We start from the raw sequence: 7,338 nt of genomic DNA on the forward strand, positions 1-7,338 counted from the left end.
GGGGCCTGGCCTGGCTTCTGCTGGTACCAGTAAGCGCTTTTACTTCCAATATTGTTTCCCTCACAGGTGATCCTTGCTGTCTGTCCTGGAGCCACGGACAGTGAGGGTGGCTGAGTCAGCTCATAGGACGCCACGGAGCCTGCAAGAGAGAAAAGGAGAGGTGGGCTTCCAGAGCCGAGTCTGTTCTCCAGGAGATACAGTCTGCCTGGCCTGGACCAAGCTCCAGAGTTTCATTAGCCCATAGGATGCCCTAACATCCCTATCTATTCTAACACCTTTGGCCCTAGGGCCTGACTGGAGGATGGAGCTTCTGCAATGAAAAGCCCTTCATGCTCTCCCAGGTGCAGCCCTTCAGGGCTCACACAGTGCCAGTGAGCACAGTGGGTTATTTCAGCCCTGCCCAGGCCCTCATCCTGTAGCAGAGTCATTAGCATCCTGTCCCCACTGGCAGCTCCCTGCTGAGATCAAAGACAGGGCCTGGCCTATCCTGAGCTGTAAGGCAGAGGTTGGATGTGAGCCTGGATGCAGCACCTGTGAAGTGAGCAAGGAGGCCAAGGAGGAGTGTGGTCCAGGCCATGGTAGAAGCAGCTCAGTTCTGCGCTCTGGGCCTGAGACTGGGCAGGTTTCCTCCCAGGCTTCTCTTATCCCCTTGCTGGAGAGAGCTGCTGGGTATGCAAATCAACTCCGGTCAGGGGTGCTGCCTGAGGAGCTTGTGGTTTCAGTGAGGAGCTCTGCCTCAAGGGACACAGAAAGGGGAAGACCGGTCCCTGCAGACCCCACCCTCAGCCCAGGGAATTCTGATCCACTGTCTGGTGCCATAGTCTGGGGCTGACACATCTACCGCAGAATGTTTCATGGCCTCAGCCTGGGATAATCTGGTCCCTGAGAGTTAGAGGTGAAATGTCTGCATTTTCTGAACACATGATAGAATGGTGACTATAGAAATGACTATAGAAGCCTTAGGTCAGTGCAGTGTCCCACCCAGATCACAGTCTATGAGCATCAGAACCTGAGCTCATTCCCTCCTTGCCCAGTGTGCACAGACTGTTTAGGAGCCACTGAGGTGCTGTGAGTTTCTGTGCTTGGTGAGAGCTCCTGGGGCAGGTCGTAGATGCTGTGCCTCTGTCACCAACCCTAATGCAGTGTGCACAGGGACAGATCTTGTTGTTGAGAAAAGTTGAAGAGGAACAGAATTTTAGCACGAATGGAGTGGGCTGGAGAGGAATGAAATACCTGAACCTACGCTAGAGGAACAGGCGGAGTCTACATAAGCACATCTGACAGACATGAAGTCAGAAGTTTACATAAAAGATGGTAGTGTAGAAGACATACATTTTTTTCCAGGTATGAGGTGATGGTTAACAACCCTCCTGCATGTTAGAATCCCTTATGCCCTGGTTCACTCCACCTCCAGATGTCTCTGCCAGGTGGTCTCTGCTGCCCTCAGGTGGCAGCTAAGAATCGACTGTGTTGAAGCATTGGCACCCTGGCTTGGCAGGGTTGTTTGTAAATTCAGAACCTATGATTCAAGTTCTGAATCCCTGACCCATGGACTGCTGGCCCAGGGGAGAAATTACTGTCTTTTATGTGACTCCTGCTTTCCTCAAGGCCAAGCGCTGGAGGCTCAGATCACTCATGAAAATATGATCAGATTCATTTAGAAGATGAGGGGGCATGGCTTACCTGAAGCATCACTCCACGTATCTTGGGAGTGGTGGGTGGACATGGGTGAGATTCGGGTCTTCAAACAGGGGACACAGGACTCAGTGGCTGCCTCCCACTGGTGCCCTCTGCTGGCGTAGGGCCCAGAGAGGGCAGTGAGGACTACTGCTCTAAGACAGAGACCGGAGAACACTCACCCAACAACCATTGATTCAGACCCACTTTGTCTGGCACACATTCCATCCTGGGAATCACTTGAATGGGACCATTGTGTGCTTGGGGCAGCATAGAGAACACACCTGTTTTATTGACACAGCAAGCAGACCCCCCACCTTCTCTCTATGTCTTGTCTTCCATATTCATTTCATAGCCAGACAATTGCTAATCTCAGTTCCCTATTGGCCAGGATTCAACTTGTGGCACAGTGTTGGTCCATGGATGTGTCAGTCGGCTGAGCTTCTTTTCAAAGAATTTTTAGCTCTTGAGACATAAATAAACAGAGTAGATTTATGCAGTGCCTTTCCTCTGGAACCTGGATGTGATAGCTGGAGCTGCAGCAGCCATCCTGAGCTCTGTCTTCAAACAAGATGAAAGCGAAGCCCTTGTTGTAGATATAGTGGACCAGAAGGTGAGAAAGATCTGGGACCTCATTGAATTGCTAAGGATCTGGAGAACAACGAACTGACTCCCGTCTTATTGTTGCAGGAGAAAAATAAGCTCTTGTCTGTTCATGCTTCTGATTATAAGGGGAAGGTCCTACCGTAAAAAAAAATCATGACTAATGAAGGTAACGATTAATCGAAATGAATCAATAATTCAAATGATGATAAGGGAATAATTGTGCAGCTGTTGGTGGCGTCCAGGTAATTGGTTGATACCAGGCAAAAACTGACAGGCAGGTACTATGCGATGAGAGGCTGAAGGAGGCCTGTCCGGTGAGGAGACACTGGGGCTCTGTCAGGATGGGAAGATGAACACGTAACAGGAAATATGTTTGGGGAAAGTGAGGTCAGTGCCCTGTGGGGAGGGTCTGGTTGTTCCGAAAATGAAAGGCAGTGAGAACATTGTATTTTGTCTTCTTTTTTGAAAGACACTGTCAGTGAGTAAAGACTTCAAAATGGACAGATATTTTGTTGTCATTATTGCTTTTTTCTGTTTTCCTTTTATTATTCTGGACACATCGTTCCACTCCCTTCTGTTTGCGCTGTCTGGATGGAGAGCTCGACTCCGATCTCTCTGCTCCTCTCTGTACAGAACCTGTGTCCTCTCTCTAAGGGTCTTTTGATTGTCAATTCGACTCTGGTTTAAGGAATTTGATCATGACAGGATTATGAACTTCATTCCCTAAAGGATCTGATTATTTCTTCAGGAGCCCGTCTCGGACCCCACACAGCCCGGTTTCTCCTGTAACTTATGTCCCTCCCTCTGGGGTCACCGTGGAGAGCCATGCACACGGTGCCCAGAGCTCTCCTGACCCACTGCACATTCTGTAGTGTCCCGTGTGAATATCACCATAGTGTACATGTTCAAAGTCAACACTTTGTCGGGCCCTGTGCACATGTCACCTTTAGAGATGAGGGTAAGTAACTATGACAAAAGTTATTTTTAAATGAGGTACTGTTGTTTTTTTATATCCAAGAGTTTGATCGAAATACCTTTATTTTCTTCGTGTCCTCACTTAACATGTTCAATTATTCTTATATAATTTGGATGCAGGATAAAAACAAAACAAAACATTTTTACCGGAATATGTAGCCTCCTGCTTATCCTACGGATTTCAGACATGCCAATCTGAGAGTTGCATGAGCCAACTCCATAAAATCTCAAACTATGTATCTATCTACCCTAGCATATCAGCTATACAGCATAGGTAAGTTTCTCTATATACAGAAACATCTACACTCATATTCATATCTGTATCTATCTGTGTATCTCTATCTATATCCATAACCGTTTTCATATGCATATGCATGTCTATACTCATACCCATATCCATACCCATATCCACATCCATATCCACATCCTTATCCATATCCATATCTATGTCTATCTCCTATTGGTTCTGTTTCTCTGGAGGACACAACAAACAAACCCGATTCGCTATGACTTAGTCGTTCAAGGTTTATTTTAATGGTAACTTATCCAGCACTAACTTGTCCAGGTCCACCTTGCCGTGATGTCACGTCACTTCACACAGAGGATTTGAATATCTTCACATGTTTTTCCACCACCAACTGTTGTGTTTTTACTGTCATAAATTCGATTTAGATATTCATGAAAAACTACTGCGTATTGTCATTAATTTTTGATTTATACACGATGACATTAATTATGGACATTAACCTAAGGCAGACGATTCTCTCTTTATCCATGTAGGGACCGTATGTGATGCTTTACGGTCACTGTGTAGATGGACATTTCTATCTGGCATCATCTTCCTTCTGTCTGAGGTGCCCGTTCCTATTTTTTCTTGATGTTCTACTGGTGATAAATTCTGTAAGTTTCTGCATGTTTGGAAAAGTTTTATTTTGCTTTCATATTTGAAGGATAGTTTCACCTCATAAATTCAAGGTTGAAAGATTTTTCTTTAAAAATTATTTTTTAAAGCTTTTCTTTTCAGAGTTGTGGCTCCACTGTCTTTTTACTTGCTTCGCTTTAGTGAGAAATCTGCTTTCCCACGAGGTTTATGCATCTGCATGTGACATTTGTTTCCTCTCTGGCTGTTTCTACTATTATCGCATGGTCACTGGTTTTTGTGAATGTAACTCTGAGTGTCACTGCTCTTTTCTCCCGTTCTCTGCTGTTGAATTCGGTTGAGTTTCTTGAATATTTCGGTCATTGTTTTCTTCAGTATTGAAACATTTTGGACCATTGTTTCTTTAAGCATTTTTTCTATTCACTCCCGTTTGTCTTCTCTGCTCTGGGACTCCAACTACATGACTCTCAGGCTGCATGAAGTTGTCCTAAAAATCGCTTTCAGTTGTTTTATTTCTTCACTGTTTTGAATAGTTTCTAATTTTATGTCATTAAGTTCACCAAACTCTTCTTCTGCAGTGTCTAAACAGTTGCAAATCTCAACTGTGCATTTTTAAACTTCAACATTACAATTTTCATCTCTGAAAGGTGAGATGTGTTGGTTTATAAATGTAGTTAAAGTCAGCACTTAACATGTTCAATCATTCCACTAACGCTTTAAACAAAGGGACTACTTGTGCGGAATTAATTTTATGTACTATCTCCCAGTGAACCCTCTGCAGAACAAGTCTGGAGGGCACGGAGGACAGGGCTGATGGGGGATGTCAGATCTGGGAACCTGGGCCAGACGTGTCATGTCTCACCCTCCTCGGGCTGGAGGAGAATGTGACAGTGACGGGGACGGGAATCTGTGTCTCACTCGCCCATCTGCCTATGTCACTGTGTGTTTCATCACTGGCAATATCCACACCTCATAGTAACAGTCAGCCTCGTCCTCGGCCCGGGCCCCGCTGATGGTCAGGGTGGCAGTGTTCCCTGAGATAGAGCCAGAGAATCGGTCAGGGATCCCTGAGGGCCGGTTGCCAAAATAATAGGTGACCAGCACAGGGCCCTGTCCTGGCTTCTGCTGGTACCAGTGCATACAAATTACATTCTCAGTGATATCTGCAAAACAGATGATCCTGACCATTTGTCCTAGAGCCACAGATACTGAGGGCGGCTGGGTCAGCTCATAGGAAACCACGGCGCCTGCAAGAGATAAAGAGAAAGAGTTGAGGATAAAGGGTCCGGTCCCAGAGGTCCAAAAGAGGTCCTGTCTGGGCTGAGCTCAAGGTTTGGCAGAGCTCCAGCTCAGGGTCCTATGGGGGCTGAGATGTAGGCAGAGCCTCGTGGGCAGCACCTGTGCAGAGAATGAGGAGGGGGAACAGTACGGGGTCCAGGCCATGGTAGGGTCTCCTCAGAGCTCTTTTTCCTGAGACCTCACTGGCCTCTCCCAACCCCCTCTTATTCCTTTCTCAGTCCTTTGGGTGTGGTGAGAGTTTAGAGTTTATGGAAATGTACTCATCATCTGGGTTTTTTATTTACTTTTTTTTAAATTTACGCCTACATCACCTGGTCTTCCTAGGTGGTCTCCCATCCAAGTACTAATCAGGCCCAATCCTGCTTAGCTTACAAGATCAGATGGGATCAGGCATGTTCAGGGTGGCATGGCCCCAGACTCATCTGAGTTTCTTAAGGGAGGAGTTAGCAGAGATCATTCTCACCTGCTAGAGCGGGCAGGTCAGGTGCCTGAGGAGGAAGGAGTACAGTTTCCAACCTGCTTCTAAGCTGCTTCTAAGAAAATCAGCCATAGACTCTACTTTTCTGATCACAGTCACCTTCCTGGAGTGCAAAAACATGGCCACTCTCCCGACCCTTCTGGCCTGCGATCTGTCCTGGGCTGGCTCAGCATGGCTATGGGCCTTCCAGGAGCCTGGCCGTGGGCTGACCTGGGCCCACTGAGAGATAGGTTACAATCCCTGATTCAGCAGGTAGTGGTCAGTGGGCCCTGTCCACTTCCTCTTTCTCCTTCACATCCTCTCTGTGACCGCCATACACATTTTTGTTCCATTTTTTAGCATTTCCTTAGACATGGTTCTATGTTGTTAGGATATTTGTTCATTGTTTCAAGTATGATGGTTTTCTTGTTAAACATCCACTTGCTTTCAAAGTTTCACACCAATTCCTAGACTCATTTTACACTTAGTGTTTGTCTACACTTTATGACATCCCCCACCCACAAAAATGCTCAGGTCAGCGGCTGGGACCAGGCTTCCCTGATGCATTGTTCAGATGAGGCATCCACTGTGTCTGTGTCCCATCAGAGTCCTGTGGTGACACTGGGTGAATCTGAACTTCAAAAGTGGTCAGTTCAGCCCGAGGGGATAAGATGGACTGTCTCGATTTCCTTCTGTGGGCTGAACCTTGGACAGAGCTAATTTGCAGGCTGGCGTCCCTCCGAGGCTCCACTCTGGCTGCTCCTGGCTGCAACTCTGCTGTCTCCTGCTGCTGGAGAAGTGCTCAGACCAGGAGCCTCCCTCTTGTGGGTCACACCAAACCACCTGTCACCTGAGAGGGCGTGGTCTAGAGAATCCAGCTCTCTCTCTGTGCCACTGTGACCCCCGCCTTGCGCTGCCCAGCCCAGCACAGAAAGGTGCAATGAGGGGTTTGGGAAGAGGCAGACAAAATTTCCGTAACCACGTACTAGGGTAGAAATGCCTTTTCTTTACCCTTTGTTTTTATTAGAAGAATGCAGAGTACAAGATAAACTGTATGTCTCCTGAAAATATATAAAAATGTAGAGAAATCCATGTGACACCTTGTAGGCCACCTTATTTCCTCTGTGATTTGGAAGCAAGACTGTTGCTTTTTCCACTCATATGTGAGCAGCTCAGCTATGTTATCACCCTGAACGGTTGAACTTCTTGCACTAAAGCTCTAAACTAAAGTTGTGCATGTGTATCATCATCATCATCAGCATCATCACCACAGTCCTCCTAGTCATTATCTCTAATATTATTTCCAATTCATCACAAACCTCTCAGAGTTCATGGGGTAGGAATTCCGCACTACACTTGGCTGCCATTTTGATGACCTGGGAACCTCATGCTACTTGGAATGGACCATATCCATCACCCAGAAGCATTGTCTGTGCTGAGCCCC

The 7,338-nt window shown here is 46.6% G+C and overlaps 1 long non-coding RNA gene and 2 pseudogenes across 1 annotated transcript; all 3 read right to left on the reverse strand.

The window, feature by feature from the left end:
• Nucleotides 1–45: 45 nt before the first annotated feature.
• LOC105309531 lies at nucleotides 46–593 on the reverse strand. The gene is made up of 2 exons (XR_897395.2): nucleotides 532–593; nucleotides 46–139 (listed from the first exon to the last, which is right to left on the reverse strand). It is a non-coding gene; the product is annotated as an uncharacterized LOC105309531 (long non-coding RNA).
• A 4,475-nt stretch (nucleotides 594–5,068) lies between these two features.
• Nucleotides 5,069–5,581, reverse strand: LOC111734088 (annotated as a pseudogene).
• Nucleotides 5,582–5,736: 155 nt separating this feature from the next.
• Nucleotides 5,737–5,855, reverse strand: LOC111734090 (annotated as a pseudogene).
• Between the last annotated feature and the right edge of the window lie 1,483 nt (nucleotides 5,856–7,338).

This window comes from Pteropus vampyrus, unplaced genomic scaffold, assembly GCF_000151845.1.
Source record: "Pteropus vampyrus isolate Shadow unplaced genomic scaffold, Pvam_2.0 Scaffold763, whole genome shotgun sequence".
NCBI lineage: Eukaryota > Metazoa > Chordata > Mammalia > Chiroptera > Pteropodidae > Pteropus > Pteropus vampyrus.